General features: G+C 57.6%; 1 long non-coding RNA gene across 1 annotated transcript; it reads right to left on the reverse strand.

Moving 5' to 3' along the window:
- Nucleotides 1-540: 540 nt before the first annotated feature.
- Nucleotides 541-5,005, reverse strand: LOC144376512 (uncharacterized). Its single transcript, XR_013437066.1, has 2 exons — nucleotides 4,128-5,005; nucleotides 541-2,952 (listed from the first exon to the last, which is right to left on the reverse strand). It is a non-coding gene; the product is annotated as an uncharacterized LOC144376512 (long non-coding RNA).
- Between the last annotated feature and the right edge of the window lie 12,936 nt (nucleotides 5,006-17,941).

Raw genomic sequence — 17,941 nt, forward strand, 5'->3', positions numbered from 1 at the left:
CCCCATCACCGCCATGTGCCAGGCTGGCTGCAAGTCTGTGGTAACCTTGTCCACCTGGCTGAGTGGACCCTGAGGTCAGACCCGCCCTGGAGACCCTGGAGGGCTGCTGCTGGCCGTGTCCATGTGGGCCGGGCTCCAATCGCTCCCACGGCTCTTCCTGGGATCTGGGGTAATGCCAGGCACTTGCTGTCATGGATGTGAAGACAGAAGTTATTCACAGAGTCCCCCACGGCATGCCATGAAGTCAGTGGGCATGAGGGGTTGCTTACCCAGAGAGTAGGGGGTGAAAACCCCGCAGGACTGGGGCAGGACACTGTGCAGAGACCAGGGCCTCCCACAGTGCGCCAGGGGAGAGGGGATGGGAGAAAGGGTGTGGGGGAGGGGCCAGGGGCAGTGGGCGGAGCCAGAACCGGTGGCAGATTCCTCCAGGGTGAGTGCAGCAGGCTGGGCAGATACACCTGCACCAGGTGGTGGGCGAGAGAGTTTGGCTTTAGAGGAGCACAGTCCAGGAAAACAGTCTTCCCTGTGGATAACTCCTGGTGGTGGTCTACAAAATATAGACGTTTATTAAAAGCAAATCCAAGGAGTACAGGAAGGCACAGAGTGAGAGAAAGCCCCCTGCCCCTGCAGTGTTGGGAGAGGATGGTGGCGGGGCAGCCTTCCTGCCCTCTCCCCTGACCACCCGTGGGCCCTACCAGGGTCCTGCCCCGCTGTAACAGTCCTCTTTGCTTCTAGAGGCCGGAAGTTCAAAATGAGTCTCAAAGTGAGAGTCAAGGGGCGCAGGGCTGGCTTCCCCAGGCGCAGGGGTCCTTCTTGGCCTTGTCCAGTTTCCAGTGGCTCCCATGGTCACATAGCTGCCTCTTCTTCTATGGTCAGGTGTCCCCGGCCTCCTGTAGAAGGACACTTAATGGAGTTTAGGGCCATGGGGAGAATTGAGGGTGGTCTCCCTTCTCCAGGCCCTTGACGGAGCCATGCCACCCTCACAGGCACAGGGACTCACATGAGGCTCACGTTGGGGCCATTCTGGAGGTGACTGCGGGGACCAAGCCTGAGTCGGCAGGAAGAGGCTGGCTGGCTGGTTCCCTGATGGGAACCCTGCTCCCAGAGCTGCAGCCCTGCTCTCCAAGACCATGGGACACCTCCGGCCTTCCTAGGGCTGGAGCCTGCCCCCGTGTACCTCCAGCTCCTCCTACCCTCTCTGGGCCAGGTCTCTGCTCTGCTCAGCTGCCAGAATGACCCAGCACCCCCGGCCCTCCCTGCCAGTCACACTTCTCCTGCCCAGGAACGCAGCCCTGACTGTCACATCCACGGAGAGTCTAGGGCACACGATGCACTGGCATTGAGACCAGGAGGGGAGGCAGTGACGGAGTCAGAGGGCACTCAAGGGAGGCTCAGGCCAGGAGGATGGAGGGGGCGCTGAGCAGTGTCCCTGCCCACCCGCCACACTGCCCTCTTATCAAGGGGCACCAGTCTCTCCCCAACGGGCCGCCATCGCTGTGACCATGGCCATGAGCAGGTACGCTGCCCTCCGAGCCTGGAGCTCAGCCGCTGGGGCTGCCTGCCAGCTCTGTCTTCCCTGGTCTGTAATTAGCAGCTGTCAGGTGGGCGGCTGGGCATGGACTGGAAATGCTTTCACCAGTGCCCAGCTACTTTCCCTGGAACCAGATGCCTCGCTTGGCTGGCACCCACGGCTGTTTCCCGAAGGGGAGGGAAAGGTGGATTTGACGCCATCGGTAGCCCCATGGACTGTGGGCCCGTGGGCTCTTCTGTGGCAGCTGATCTCAGGGGCCTCCTCTTGGACCACTCTTAGGACAACAGAGGGCCAGTCCACTTGGGACACGGAGGAGTCTGTGCCCTGGGAGGGCAGGGACTCCTGGGTCAGGGAGCTGGCTTTTCCTCCAGTTCCCTAGAGCCTCCCACGCCTGGTACGTGGTCAGAGAAGGGAAGGAGGGAGGGAGGCGGTGTGCGGGTGGAAGGTTGGTGCCCCCGGTTCTTACACTGGAACCTGACCCCCAGTATCTGTGTTAAGGGGTGGAGCCTTGGGCGACTAGTTCTTGGGGGTGCTGCCCTTGGGATGGGACTAGTGCCCTTGTTAGGAGCAGAAGAGACCCAAGCCGTCCCTCCACCATCTGTCCATAAGGAATCCCTTCCGGACACTGGCCTCCAGACCCCAGAGCTCTCTCTAGTTTTAATGCCTCCCTGTTAGCGGTGTCTTGTTAGCAACCAGAACACACTAAGACACCGTCAGCCCATTACACGGTTTTTAAATGGAAGCACTCGGAAGGGCGTAAGATTGCGCACGTCCCTAACTCGTCCTCCTGGTTCCTGGACCCTCTCCTCAGTTGGTGCTGCCCTGAGTGGGGGTCCGCCCTCGGGGCTCATCTCCCAGCAGCTCCTCCGTGCTGACCTGGGGCAGGACTGCCTGGACACAGAGTCGCCAGAGACAGAACCGTTCCCGGGGCAGATGGTGACGGAGCCGGGGCAGCAGAAATGACTGAGGACTGGGCTTCCTGCGTGGGCAGCCGATGGACGACTCAGAAGCCACACAGCAAGGAGGACTCCCAAGAGGACCGTGAGGGGAGCCGGAGGGGAGCCCAAGCTCAAAGCCCTCCCCCACCATCCTCCAGCCCCCTAACGCCCCACCCCAAGTTCCCGCAACAGGAGCCGGCAAGGCGGGATTCCAGGAGCGGCCTGGAGGAGGAGGTGGCAGGAAGACGTGGGAGGCACAGGAGCCTGAGATCCCCTCTTCCTGATAAGGCAGGGCGCTGGGGCAGAGGGAGGCCATTAGCTCAGCGCAGGGAGAGTTTGTTCCAGGTCCACAAAGCGGACAGCTGCGGGGCGGGGCGGTGGGCCTCGGAGCTTCTCCTGGGAGGAGACCCAGTCCACCTGCTTAGGAGTTTTCTGTCCTCACGGACATGGAGTGGTGTCAGGCCTCTGTCCACACATCATGACCTGTGACAGACGAGGAAACTGAGGCTGGAGCTCCCTGCTCCACGGGTCCCTGAGGAGGGGCTCTCTGTGGCACCTCTCTCTGCCCTGGACACTAGCATTGCCCTGGCCACCAGAGACAGTTCTGCTGGGCAGCCTGGACCCTCTCAGTCTGGAGTGGAAAGTACCTTTCACCTGCTGCACTGACCTGAACCAGCAGATCCTACCTGTCAGGACACTGGGTGGGAAGCCCTGAATGCAGGCTATTTTCAGAAGCTTGAAGGCAAAGGAATGTGGAGAAGCAGGTTGGACCAGAGAGCTGACCTGGAGTGGGGAGGGAGAACCGCCACCCCTCTAGCCAGGGGAGGGCTAGAGGGGTGGCCGGTGGAAAGGAGCCTATTTGGGGCTCCTTTTGTGGGTCTTGTTTGTTTGTTGTGGTTCAAGGGATAGAACCCAGGACCTCCTGCCTGCTAGGCAAGCAGTGTCCTACCATTGAGCTGCAGCCCAGCCCACCAAGACCCTGTTTTTAACATTCAGAGGCAGATCTGCCAAGGAGATCCAAGGGAGTCTTCAGATCACCTCGGCTAATTCACTTGTAATAGCAACCAGGAAGGAGGATTCGGTAATAGCGAGAATATGTAGCAGGGGCCACTTCATGTTTTGAATATAGCCCTTGCTGCTCGGCCACGGAGACTTATCTTTAAAACGAACTGTTTCCTTCTCTTCCTCTCTCCCTGCTCCTCCCTAATCTCCCCCTCCCTAATCTCAGGGTTAACAGGGTCACCTTCTCCCCATCCTAGGCAGGGTTATCTGTCCCTGGCCCACACCCTCCATAGGAACAAAGTAATCCAGACTTTGGGGATGGCACAGAAGATCTTAGAAATGACTATCTCCAAATCAACAAGTGAATTACACCTCCAACGCAGAGCACGGAGAGCATGTGGAATGTAGCCTTTGAGTCACCTCTTTAATAGCCCCCTCGTAACCAAAAGCTTGGTCCCTGTCCCCAGTGCCGATCAAATTTAAATATGAGGACACAGTTTTGAGAAAAAGGAAAATGAAGTTTTACTAGCAAAGCAATAACACAGGCACTCCTGTCCCAAAGGTGTAAAGCTCCTGTTGTGGGGGTGTAAAGGAATTTTTTAAGAGTTACTTTCCAGTATGGGGGTCCAGGGTGCCCTGATAGTGTTAGGACTCACTGGTTAATTTGGGAGACATTCACTTCCCATATCTTCAGCAGGCATCTCCTTCCTGTAGTGGGTGTGTTCAAGGGCAGTTAACTGGGAAGAAAAGATAACACCTCTCCCTAATCTTGTTAGGGAGAGGGAGAGGGGAGAGAGAAAAAAAAACATTTATAAACCTTAGATCAATGAGGGCTACATCCAGAAGGTGAAGGGACCACTGTTACACCCTGAGGATAGGCAGGATCCCAGCCTCTGGGACAGGAGTCCCCTGTGTTTCTCCTTTGTAGCAAAACAATCAACCTTCTTTCCTTTTTCTCAAAACTCTTCCTCATTATGGGGTTGGCATCAGGGATAGGGACCGAGCTTTTGGCAACAAGGGACCATCTGTACACAGAAGGCCAAAGTGTGTGTCCCTGGAGAGCCAGGAAAGGCAAGGAGGCCCCGTCCCCTGCCGGCTGGTGTCATTCGGTGCTCAGGGAGCTGCAGGGGGACATCACAGGGCCACTGCACCCTGAACTTGCTGTTGTGAAGCTGCCAGTTCACGAGGAGGCTGGGGTGGCAGTTCTCCTGCTGGACCCTGGCTGAGCCCACCGTCCTGAGCCTCCCGTTTCCACACTGCGCTGCTCAGGATGTTCTGCCCGATCCACGGAAGTCCCTTCCCTGCTGCATCTCCGTGTCGGCTTGCTGGATCGAGGATCCTCTCCCAGTGTCTGCACCTCGCTTGAGACTCGTCTCAGGTGACGAGCCTTTGGGATTCAGGATTCCATCAGGATTCGTTGGTGAGACCATGAAGCACCTTTCCCAGGAGGCCGGAGCTCCTGGGGAACCTTTAGGTTAGGTAGTGGCTGCCCTGGCAGGAACTTGGGAGGTGACCTTTTCCTCTTCTTCTTCCCCTTCTCCCTTCCCCCTCCTCCCCTCCCTCTCCCCCTCCTCCCTTCCCCCTCCCCCTCCCCTCCCCCTCCTCCTCCCTTCCCCCCTCCCCCTCCCCTCCCCCTCCTCCTCCCTTCCCCCTCCTCCCCTCCCCCCTCCTCCCCTCCCTCTCCCCCTCCTCCCTTCCCCCCTCCCCCTCCCCTCCCCCTCCTCCTTCTCCCCTCCTCCTCCCTTCCCCCCTCCTTCCCCTCCCCCTCCTCCCCTCCCTCTCCTCCCCTCTCTCCCCCTTCTCCTTCTCCCCTCCTCCTCCCTTCCCCCCTCCTCCCCCTCCCCTCCCCCCCACTCTCCCCCCTCCTCCCCTCCCCCTCCCCCTCCTCCCTTCCCCCTCCTCCCCTCCCTCTCCCCCTCCTCCCCCTCCCCTCCCCCTTCTCCTTCTCCTCTCCTCCTCCCTTCCCCCCTCCTCCCCCTCCCCCTCTCCTTCCTCCCCTCTCTCCCCCTCCTCCTCCCTTCCCCCTCCTCCTCCCTTTTCCCCTCCTCCCCTCCCCCTCCTCCCCTCCCCTCTCTCCCCCCTCCTCCCCCTCCCCCTCCTCCCCTCCCCCTCCTCCCCTCTCTCCCCCCTCCTCCTTTCCCCCTCCTCCCCCTCCCCTCCCCCTCCTCCTCCTCCTATTTGAAGTGAACTCTATCTGCTGTTAGGGAAACACACCAACCTCCTAACTGTCAGCCTGGCATGGGCAGCCACGCCCACGTAGCAGGAGAGCTATGGGGACTTTTCTGAGTTCAGGTCATTCATCCCAAGTCCCACTTACTGGCTTCCTTTCCTCTGCGGTCTCTGGTGCTACTTCACACTGCGCCTGATGGTAGAATGCGCAGGGTGGGGTGGTGGGTGGGGTGGGGGTCAGAGCTCTGCTGTTTCCTGACCCGGGTGTGCACCAGCCCCTTCCTCCCCAGGCAGTGAGCAGTAACAGCAAGGGTGTCCTCGTACTGCAAAACGCACCCAGTGTTGAGATCCCACGACAGCACCCTCTCTGTCCACAGAACGTCACACGGCTCATCAAGTCTGAGGCAGCTGCCCTGCGTCTCAGGACTCTCCCCGGAGAGAGAACCTACCAGGGACAATGCCAGGCAGCCCAGCCAAGGCGCTCCTAAGGCCGCGAGTATCTGGAAAGACCCCGAACGAATGGGCTAAGCAGGAGACCCCAAATCCTGCACCCAAATCCCACGGGACACCGAGAGGCCAAGGCCTGAAGGCCAGCACCTCAAGCCCTGCAGGTGCCCCCACTGTGTGCCCTGGTCCCCGCTTGGCCCTCCACGTCCACTGCTGGGAAACACAGGGAGAGGAGGCCCCATGGCTGCCCGGAGGCTCATTTGTGTTAGGGCTGGGTCCTGGGAAGAGCTGCTCTCCGCATCCGGGCCTGGCCATCTTCACCTTGTGGAGGGCTAAAGGAAGCTGACGGGTTACTTGACGACATTTTTGTGGTGAGAACACTTAAAACGCTCTCTTCTAGCCATTTGCAAGAGTGCATCTTGCCAGGCATGGTGGCCTGTGCTTGTGTGAACAGGGTGGCCTCAGTGACTTAGCAAGGCCCTCCCTCAGCAACAGAGCAACAGCTGGTCTCAGAGGGAAAAAGTGGATGTAGCTCAGGGGTAAAGGCCCCCTGTGTTCAATCTCCAGTACAAAAATAAAAAGTGAAATTCTTGCTATTGCCGATGGTGCCCACGCCCGAAACGAAGCCCTGACCCTCTCCTGTCTTCCTGAGGTGTCACACCGCCCCTGGCATGGTGGTGCCACCCTCTGCTCCCATGAGTTCGACTTTTTAAGACTGCAACACAAGTGAGGCACGCAGTGATGGCCTCTCTGTGCCTGGCTATTTCACTTAGCGCAATGTCCTCCAGGTTCACCTGCGTTGCTGCAAGTGACAGTTCTACACCCTGTTATGGCTGCATAGTATTCCACCTTGTTTATTTACCACATTTTCTTTATTCACTCTTCTGTTGATGGAAACTTGGTTAATTCCATACTTTGACCATTGTGAATGGCAGTGCAGTCAACATGAAGTGGAGATGTCTCTTCTATATACTGATTTCAGATTTTTTTGATAATTACTCAGGAGTGGGATTACTGGATCACATAGTAATTCTTCCTCCTCCTTCTCCTCCTCCTCATCCTTCTTGTACCAGGAATTGAACCCAAGGTGCTTTATCATGGAGCCACATCCTCAACCCTTTTTTGTTTTGTTTTGCTTTTATTTTTTTGAGACAGGGTCTCACTGAGTTGCCTAGCGCCTCATCATTGCTGAGGCTGGCTTTGAACTTGTGATCCTCCTGCCTCAGCCTCCAGAGTTGCTGGAATTTCAGGCACGTGGCACTGTGCCCAGCTTCACATGGTAATTCTATTTTTAATATTTTGAGGAACCTCTGTACTGTTTTCCATAACGGCTGAATGCATTTACACTCCCAGCTTCTGCACAGCAGGGAAACATCCAGCAGAGTGAAGAGAACTCCCTGTGGAATGGGGAAACACATTTGCAAAGCATACATCTGATAAGGGGTTAACATTCAAAATATGTCAGGAACTCAAACTGATAAAAAGATAAACAAACAGCCTTATTTAAGCCAGGGATAGTGGCACACACCTATAATCAGGAGGCTGCAGCAGGAGAATCACAAATTCAAGGTCAGCTTGAACAACTGAGTGAGACTCAGTCTCAGAAATAAATAAACAAACAAACAGACAGACAAATAGAAGGTCTGGGTGCAGCCACGTCCCCAGTACCATAAATATATACATACAAACCTTGATTTTAAAATGAGCAAAAGACCTGAATAGGCATTTCCCAAAAGAAGACATACAGAGAACCAATGGGTAGGTGCAAAAAGGCTCGAATCACAAGTTGCAGGGAAATGCATCCCAGAGCCACAGTGGCATATCACCAGGCTCCAGTTAGGGTGGCCATCACCAAAGGGGCAGGTGACGCATGCAGGCGAGAGCGTGCAGCACAGGAAATTCAACATTTTCTGTGTTTGCTGTTTGCCATGCTGGGATGGAGCCAGGGCTTCGTGCACACCAGGTGGGAGGTCTACCCCTGAGCCCCCAGCCCCAGTGCACATTTTTGAAATGATGATGCTCCATTCTGGTGTGAAGGGGTGAGCGGGTCCAGCCACACAGGACTGCGGCGCAGATCCTCCAACCTGCTTAGAAGACTGTTCACACTCCCTCTCAGGAGCCTTAAAGACGTGCTCTCTCCTGACACAGATTCCATTTCTAGATGCAGAGGCTACTGCAGGGTGATTACCTTAGCAAATGTTGGAAGCCACCTAAATGCTGTCCAGCAGGGGTGGGCGTCCACGGGAGGGACACCACAGATGGGAAAGCGCCTGTCCCCACGGGAGCGCTGGCCACACCTCAGGCAGGCGGGCCGCTCGGGGTTAAAGGAAGCGGCACTTGGGCTGGGGATGTGGCTCAGGCGGTAGCGCGCTTGCCTGGCATGCGTGTGGCCCGGGTTTGATCCTCAGCACCACATACCAACAAAGATGTTGTGTCCGCCAAAAAATAAAAATAATAAAATAAATATTTAAAAAAAAAAAAAGGAAGTGGCACTTAAACTGGACTTTAAGGAGAAGGAGGAGGTGTCCGGGCAGCAGTGGAGGGAAGAAGCCCCAGAGCAGATGGACAGGGAGCTCAGGGACTCCGTGGGTCTGGGAAGGGGTGGGTGTTGACAATGAGGATGTCGGTGTTGACAATGAGGACGCACCGCAGGATCTGAAGCATCCCCTGCCCGGGAGGAAGTGCCGAGGCTGAGGGTAGACGGTTTGGAAAACACAGAACGTCAAAAATGAGAAGCTCAGATGGCCACCACCTCTCCAGTGTGGTCAAGGCCCGTATTGCCATGGCACGAAGGGACCGGCCACATTCTGTGCCCCATACACACGGGTGGGCGGGTGTTGTACAAGAGAAGCCCCTCAATATAGGATGACATCATAACTTCAGCATCAACCAGTGTGGACGCCTCAAAATGAGGGAGCATGTCCTGGTGGACTTCCGTCTCAAGTTGTCCAGCATGATTCCTGGATAAATCCATGCTGAGGTGGGGGGATTTTCTCCTGTGAAGTCATCTTTACACAATCTGGTGTCCCTGTGTGCAGGAGGTAACGTGGGGAAGGACCCAAGAGCAGGTTGGCTCTGACCTCACCCCTGGGCAGCTGCCTAAGGCTTTTCCCCTCCCCAGCCTAAGGGTATTGTCCTGCCCATGGGGAGAGGCTGGCACACAGGCAGGCGAGGGGCCCCCTGGAACCCCAGAGCCAGCAAGCAGACTGGGGTGCACTAAAGCAGGCCCACGGGAGAGAGCCTGAGTCAGGACAGACCCCCGGAAACATGGCTGGGTCTGTGGGGCTTGCTCCTTCGGGTCGACAGGGGACGCTTGTAAGAGAGCAGACACATCGTTAGGTACAGTGCCACTCACCTGAGGGATTCACACAGCGCCCACCATAGCCAGTGGTGTGTTGTTTAGCAAAGAACGACAATGTGAGCTCCGGAGACAGAGGTGGCCCTGGACTCGGGCTCCAAGAAGGTTGTAACGCCGGCTGCCCGCGTGGGATTCCACCCACCCCTGACACCTCAGAGCTCAGACCTGGACACGTCCCTGTCCTCGCCTCTGAGGGGCAGGGGCACCTCTCCCTCCGAGGTCCTTGCTGTCCTCATGTGAACCTCTGCCTGGGTCTTCCTTCAACTCGTCCTGCACTCCTTCCTGCGACAAATGTCAAGGATCTAGACAGTTCCCAGTTGAGGTCCCTCTCTCTTGGGGCCTCTGCAGACCACATCCAGTGACAAGAAGACTTTTAGCAGAAGAATCCAAGATCCAGCAGATGCCAAAGCAGCCTGCTCAGACCTTACTTTATTCAGGTAAAGATGACAACGTTCAGGAAATGTGGCTTCCGCAAATCCCCTCCCTGGGGAAAATGTATGGCCCTGAAGAGGAAGGAAAGCCCACTCCCATCTCGTAGACCAACATCCCTTCTCCTAAGAGCTCGTCTTTCCTGTAGAGACCTGTTGGAAAATCGCTGCTCCCTCTTCTCTTGCCCTCTTCCCGCTCAGCTCAGTGGGTCCCTGAGCCTTTGGCCATTTAGTGAGGCGGCTGCTTCTTTGGCTGGCCCCCTCGAGCCGTGAATCAAGTCCTTTTCTCTTGTCAATCGACTCTTGGCAACTTAATTTGCAGGTCCACATCACTGAGCCAAAAGGGTAGAAGGAAAGTTTCTTCTTCCGAGTTGAGGCGCAGACCATAGGTGTCAGAAATCTGACTCGGGAGCTCTGCAGCAATGGGCCCAGAATGATCAAGACTTTGACAACTGACAGCTTCCCTAAATTTTGTCCCTGCATTTAACGTGGAGTCAACCGGTAAAGGTCAAATGTGCTCTCTGATCCATGGCATGAGATGCCCACCTCAGGTGAGTCTGCCCAGCTTCCCTGTGACGAGGCTTCATTAGGACCCACCAGGAGCCTTTGTCCACTACAAATCTTTTTTTTTTTTTTTAATTTTTTTTTAAAGAGAGAGTGAGAGAGGAGAGGGAGGGAGAGAGAGAGGGAGGGAGAGAGAGAGAGAGAGAGAGAGAGAGAATTTTTAATATTTATTTTTTAGTTCTCAGCGGACACAACATCTTTGTTGGTATGTGGTGCTGAGGATCGAACCCGGGCCGCACGCATGCCAAGCGAGCGTGCTACCGCTTGAGCCACATCCCCAGCCCCACTACAAATCTTTCACCACCCCACCCCCGTCGGCCTCCGAGTCTCTGCCAAGTGCGAGCAGGGGTGGCTGACCCCCGCCACAGCAAGGGTCCCTCTTGCCCTCACTGGGTGGTCTTCGCACGTTTCCACAGGAGGACCACAGGGGTCGTGCATGTCAGGCTCGTGATGCTAAGTACAGTCCTGCCAAGTACTGCCCGAGCAAGGGGGCTTGGCCAGGCGTCCCCTCCAGCCTCACGTCTGAAACCGCCCCCGGCAGCTGCTCAGCAGAGAGACAGGGAGAGAGGATGTGAAAATGGTGCATTGGGAGCTGATGGAAGCCAGCGGCTCCGCAGTCCAGCAGGGGACGGCTTCGGGCAGCCTGAGTGACGGACTCGGAGCTGCATTCGCACCCCAGCGAGCTGACCCATAACCGCTCCCAGCTGTGTCTCTGTCATTGGAACGGCCTGGTCACCACAGTGCCATAGGAGCCTTGTGGGACTCAAAGGACAGCACAGGCAGCCTTGGCCCAGCAGAGAGGAGGCTTGGATGAGGGCAGGGTGGCTTGGGGACAGTCCCTCCTCCATCCTCCTTCCCAGGTAAGGCCAGGGCTCCAGTGAGGGCCAGGCTGGGAACAGCATTTGGAAAGCTTCGTCCCAAAGCTCAGGGGCAGCAGATAGCCACCCTGAGGCCACATCAGCAGGAGGAGGGGAAGGCTGCCGACACCTCTGCTCTCAGGGAGGACTTGGAGCCCAGTCCTCAGGACACTCAGGACAGGGATGTGTCCAGCCTCTGCCTGGACCTGCTGGCAGGGCCTGGGCTACTCCCTGGGGTTTTGCAGTTTGGCCCAGAAAGTTGCGGTTCGGACACGCTTGTGCCCATGGCCTGGCAGGATGCAGGACTCGGCATCTGGCCTTCCGTGGGATGGGGGGCAGGCCGTGCCCTGACTCCCTCCAAAGAGCCCATGAGAGTGGAGCAACAGCAAGCTGTGGCGTGGGCACTCTCCTTAAAGGCCAGGCGGCCTCTTTGCTCCTCAGGAGAAAGAGCCCAGGGCTTTCTGCTGTGGGCCTGGGGGCTCTCCCAGGCTCCGTCCCTCCTGCATTCCCCTTGCAAAGAGCAGAACTCTGGGGAGAGGTAGCTGCTTGGCACCAGCCCGGGGCCTCCGCCCACCCTGGGTGGCAGGCCTGCCCCACAGCCTCCCAACAGCGGCGCCCGACGCCACCTCACAGGGAGGGTCCCCAGGCCTGGGGTCAGCTACCTGTCCACAGCCTTCCCACACTGAGGGGGAAGTCGGCTCCCAACGCGGATGGAGAGGATCCAGTCTTGTGCCGTGAGGCCACACCTGCCAGGGAGGGAGAGCTTCCCTAGGAGCCTGGTTAGGACGCAGGTTCTCAGAGTTAGTTCCCGTGGATGCTCTAATAAATCGCCACAAAGTCGTGGCTGGAAACAACGTAAATATACACGATGTTGGGAAATCTGGGTGTCCACATGAAGAACAAGGAAGTCAGACTCATGTCACACCATATGCAAAATTGAACCCCCAATAAACTAAGACAGACCTGAAACTGCCTGACTACCAGAAGAAAACACCTGGGGCAGGCTCCATGACAGCAACTTTAGCGATGATTGTTTTTTTTTAACATATGATCCCAAAAGCACAGGCAAAGGAAGCAAAAGTAGGCAGATGGGATTACATCAAAATTAAAAACCTGCGCAGCCAAGGAAACAACAGCGGGGAAGAGTCGAGGTACAGATGGGAGGTGTTTGCAAATCAGACATCTGAGAGCACTAACACCAAACTGCAGGAAGAGCTCGAACCACTCATTGTACACAACAAATGATCTGATCTATTTAAAAATGGGTGATGGACCCAAATAGGCTCTTCTTAAAAGAAGACATAGAAATGGCCAACAGGCAAATGCACAACATCCCTAATAATCCAGAAAGTGCAAAATAAAACAGGACGAGTTAGCACTCACAGCCACCACAACAGCTATTGTCACAAAGGGGAACTGTGATCTATGCTGGCCAGGATGTGAAGAGCAGGACCCTGCACACGGACCGTGGGAATGCAGATTGGCACAGCAGGGTGTTAACCTGATTTCATCATAACACAACACCATGTATCAGAACATTGCATTGTACCCCATGGATATGCACAATCGTGTGTCAATCAAAAATAAAATCTAGGCCAGGCCTGGGGACGCACACCTGTAATCCCAGCAGCTCAGGAGGCTGAGGCAGGAGGATCACGAGTTCAATGCCAGCCTCAGCAACTTTGCGAGGCCCTTAGCAACTCAGCGAGACCCTGTCTCTCAATAAAATATTTTAAAAAGGGCTGGGGATGTGGTTCAACGGTTAAGTGCCCCTGGGTTCAATCCTCAGTACCAAAAATAATAATAATAATACAAATAAAATAAAATCTAAACTAACACCCGTCAGCTGAAAAGCAGAGGCCTCCCCCTCATTGGTTTTCTGTTTTGTTTTCTGGTTTTTGTGCTTTGGCACGTCTTTCCAGTCCCGGTGCCTGGTGCCTACTAAAGCTGAGCTTTCAGCATCCTGCTGAGGTCATGGGCCTGGAAGGGAGGGGCACAGCCTCCACTCTCTAGCAAGTTGGGGGCACTTCCTGGGCCCGGGCCTCTTCAGCAGGCGGCCACTCCTGGCAAAGCGAGGACCCTGGTGTGCACCTCGGATGCTGAGCCTCCCCAGTGCCCAGTGAGCACTGACTGGCTGGCCGTCCAGGGACTGCTGGCCGTGCGCTCTGAGACCTGTGGTGTTCGCCTGGTCTGGAGTTTCTTCTGCAGGTCAGCCCCTGGCTTGCCGTGTGTGTGCCAAGGGGTCCCCCAGGGGCCTCTCGTCTTCACGTGCCGTAGACTCCCGTGCTCATGTCCTCGTTGGGATCCCTTCCACCCCTCCTATGCCAACAATTCCTCCCAGAACCCAGCTCCAGTACCTGTCTTCCTCCTGGATGCTTCTCACACCCACCTCTGAAATCCCCAGGCTTACGGCTCCGTGTAAGTCGGCAGGGGCATCTGCCCTGACCCTTCTCCAGCAGGGATTGAGAAGCGGAACGTGACAGGATTGGTGTTTTTAGGTAGCTTGCTGGCCCAGCACAGCGTGGAAAGCAGCAGCAATGGCAGGTACCAGGAGCCAGCATGTGCGCCGCGTGGCAGGGCCCCGCTCGACACCCTGCACAGGTACTAGGGCACTCGGCCTTGCGCCCACCCGGGATGCAATGCAGGCATCACTGGGGCTGGAGTGAGGTGTGGCTGAGCCAGGTCAGTCAGCAACAGTGAGACGGGCAGCACCAGTGCCTGCTCTGCACCTCTCAGAGGTCCCCTGTCTGAGACTCAGGCCTGGATAGCGAGGGCTGGGGGCAGGTCTCCCCAACCCCGCAGCAGTGACCCCGCTCACAGTGTGACCTCCTGGAGCCACAGAAGCCAGGGCTCAGGATCCAAAGCCAACCAGGAGTTGCCCACATCTGGACTCTCCCTTTAGCACGCACAGCTGGCCTGGGGTCCGCCGGAGGCGCTGCCTGACCGCAGCCATCTGTAGGACTGGACCAGTTTCTTCTCTCTCCTCTGCTTCCTCTTGGCCAAATTGGGGTCATTGAGATTCCCAGCGGAGGATTCTGGAAGATGAGTGGAGATAAGGCCCCCACAGGAGTGAGTCACCCCCAGGCCCATCATTCGTGCAGGACGGACGCTCTGTTTTGTGTGTGTGTGGGGGGGGTTTGGACCCTCCCACCGCCTCCCGCCTGCCAGGGGAGCCCTGTACCACCCACCGAGCCGCGCCACCAATCCCAACACTGGCTTTTCAAAAATGAAATCTCTCTCTTTTCTCCCCAGATCCCCCGTCGGCAAGGGCTTGTTGCATCGGCCATGGGTCAGCCCCAGGAGGTGGCTTTGAGGGAGGGCACTGCACCCTGGCAGGAGGGCCGCCCCTGCCTCTCCTCCCTCTCCCCTCTACTGTGTGAGCGGCCCAGTTGGTGCCACTGTGAGGGCAGCCCCGGGCGTGAGCAGGCACAAACCAGAGTGGCCTGGTGGTGGGGCATCCCACATCCCTTCCCTCTGCACCCTTCTCTGGGGCCGCAGGGACTGGAGGAATGACAGGAGGCACTCGGGGTCTGGACAGGACAGAACCGAGGATCGGGGAGGACACCAGGGGGAAAGAGCGCCCCAGGCCACTCGCCATCCACACACCGGCGCTGGGTTCCACCAGGGGCAAGATGAGAAGCCCAGGGACACAGCTGGGGACGCACACCCACACAGGTGGCCGGGCCCCTCTCTCTGAAGGCTGAGCAGCCCGAATCCGGCACCCTGGCCCCTCTTGACGGGTGGCTGGTTGTGACTCTAGAATTCATGTGTACCAAGGGTCAAAGCTGCCAGGGCAGGGTCGCAGAGGTCAGCCGGCTCAGCAGCCACCACACCAGCCCCCGCACACAGCAGGGGGAGACTCGGGCCGCCCCGGTGCCGCTCGAGGTCCACACCAGCGGGTTTGGATTTCTAAGATGAGGCAGGCGGAGTGCCGCTGGGCCTTGCCGACTGCCTCCTGAGAAGACGGGTGTGACTTTGCCAGGTGATTGTTGCTTCGTTTTTAAATGTGATTCTATAACATTATTTAGAAAGTCCAAGTGTTGCAAGGCTTGGCATAATAAACGCCGGCGGTGAGCACGCCCCTCCCACCTCCAATTCCCCTCCTGTGAGTCACCTGCTTTCAAGCCTCTTCCCGGCCTTTTGATCTTGACCTCCACACTGCTCAGGAACATGATTACACTCCTGCTTCTTGGTTTTCCAGATTTAACTGGAAGCTGGTCTCGCGGACTCTCCTCCCACTCTGCGGGGTCTTCGGAGTCGGTGTCCGCCTGGTCCATTTCTCTGCAGCGGTGCAGCCTGAGTTCCCTTTGGTGGGGCGGGGCTGCAGCTGCCTGCTCGGGGGACAGGAGGGGGTCAGGACTCCGCGTGTCTTTCCACCTTTGTCAGCCGTTTCTGCCATGTCCAGCCTGCCCCTCCTGTGCCCACAGCCCCTCAGCCTTTCTGCGGCTGCAGAAGTTCACAACCATTTAGGAACGAGTTTGCTTCCACTGTCACTGGAGAGCGGCATCAGGACGTCACCTGTGGAGTGTCATTGGCTGTAGAGACCAGAGCCATTCAAGCAGCTAGCAACCAGTGCTGCCCTTCTGCTGGCTGAGCGAGCAGCCCAGGTGGACGATGCCAGTGCTGGCCAGCCCAGCTGCTCCGTGGCTCTGTGTAGCCATGGGGCTTCTTCTTCACGGTAACCTCATATCACAAGATAGCCACTGAACCTCCAGCCTCACGCCCACATCCCAGGTGGATGGAAGAAGAGACGGCGGGAGGAAGGAGCCGTCCCAGGTCAGGGGAAGCACCTTCCCAGGCTCTCCAGCAGGATGTCATCGCATGAGCAGGGACAGGGGGCTGGGAAACAAGTGAGTCAGGAACTCGGCCCTGCCACAGCTGGGGTTCTGCCAGCCGGAACAGAGTGAGGTTGGATCGGGGCCGCTGACTGCCGGTCAGCCAGCAGGAGGCCCGTGGAGGTCCCGTGGAGGCCCTTCTCCCTGCTCTGGTTCTTGCTGGTGTTGACAGGGTTTTGTTTGTTTGTTGTTTTTCTCCCCAGGAGCACTCAACCACTGAGCCAATCCCGGCCCTTTCCTGTATTTTACTGAGAGACAGGCCTCACTGAGCTGCTTAGGGCCTTGCTAATTTGCTGAGGCTGGCTTTGAACTTGTGATCCTCCTGCCTCAGCCTCCCGAGCCTCTGGGATTACAGGCGTGCACCACCGCACCCAGCTGAGAGGGTTTCTCAAAGGAGAAGTGACTCCATATATGTCCAATGTACCATGTTCAACTTGAGGTCCCTCCAGGAGCCCCCACAAAAGATCAAGGGCCACTGAGCCAGCTTCTTTCCTTTTGAACGGGACACTCCATAGTTGGAGCTGAGAACAAAGATGGCTCTTGTCCAGTCACCTTGGGTCTTATTTTTCCTCCCTGTACATTTCTGTACAAAGAGACAGTCACCCAGCAGAGCAAAGCGGAAGCCCTTCTTCCCACTGTGCTGTTGGCTGTGTAGCCTCGGGTAAGTCACACAACCTCTCTGGTTCTGACATTCCTGTTCACCTTTCCAATGGAGAAACTGGATCCATAAAGACCTTCCCATGGAGTACTCTGTCAAAAGCCAAAACGGAAGGCGGCCAGCAGTACGGGGGCTCTTTCCTTTGCACATCACGGAGACGAATCTCAAGGCTCCACCCTGCCCGGCCCCACACCCAGGCTCCCCCAGGCCTCCTGCACAGGGCCACCTGGGCACTCACCACGCCTCTGCCCAGGAGATCCCCAGGGGACAAGAGCAAGACAGATGGAGGTCGGTATGGATAAAAACAAGTCCGTGACTGGGACCACAGAGGTGTCCCTGCTTTAGTGAGACAAGTCCTGAAGGCACGTCCTTCGAGTCCTGAAAACCGACAGGCCGCTGGGTGGGAGGGGGGACCGCGTCAAGCACCAGCCCCCTTACCCCGACGTGGGCGACCAGCCAGCGTGTCTCTCATGGCCGCAGAAACAGGGTCAGAATCCTGGCAGGAGCACGTCTGGAGCTCTGTCCACTCGGGCAGCCTGGGGACGGCGAGGTCCCGCCCACGGCCCACTGGACACTCGGCCGCGTTGGAAGCCATGGCGTCTGAGCCTCAGGGCTGTGCCGTGGTGACGCCTGCTCGTCCTCCCCAGAGGGTGCTCCGCCACGCCATGACCTCCCTCCTGCTGCATTTGTCCCCATTCCGGTCACCCCAGCCCCGTCATCTCCCCTGGCCCCTGGGAGGACCGGGGCCTTCTCGCCTCCTAGGGCCCCTGCTTCCTCCTGGAACCGGCCCCTTGGGCTGGCCACACGCGGCTGGCCCAGGCTCAGGGCCCAGCAGAGCCAGGATGGAGGGCCTGCAGAAGGGGTGGTAGGAGGTGACCCAGGGAGCCGAGTTGGGGTACAGAGGGGGACAGGGAGGGGACGCTGACTGGAGGCTGGTGGAGGGGTCGCCTGGCCCGGGAACGGTCAGGTGGGGTGGACGAGGCAGTCCTGCAGGTTGAGGGCTGGTCCCCACCTTCCCCAGGTGCCCGAGCACCCACCCACTCGTGGGCTCCTGCAGAGAAGCCCTGGTAGAGGTCCGGCGGCTGCGGCACGGTGAGCGGGAGCTACACAGAGGGTGGGAGGCACTCGACTGCCCAGGATGGGATGTCCTTCCC

This window comes from Ictidomys tridecemlineatus, chromosome 3 (genome assembly GCF_052094955.1).
Source record: "Ictidomys tridecemlineatus isolate mIctTri1 chromosome 3, mIctTri1.hap1, whole genome shotgun sequence".
NCBI lineage: Eukaryota > Metazoa > Chordata > Mammalia > Rodentia > Sciuridae > Ictidomys > Ictidomys tridecemlineatus.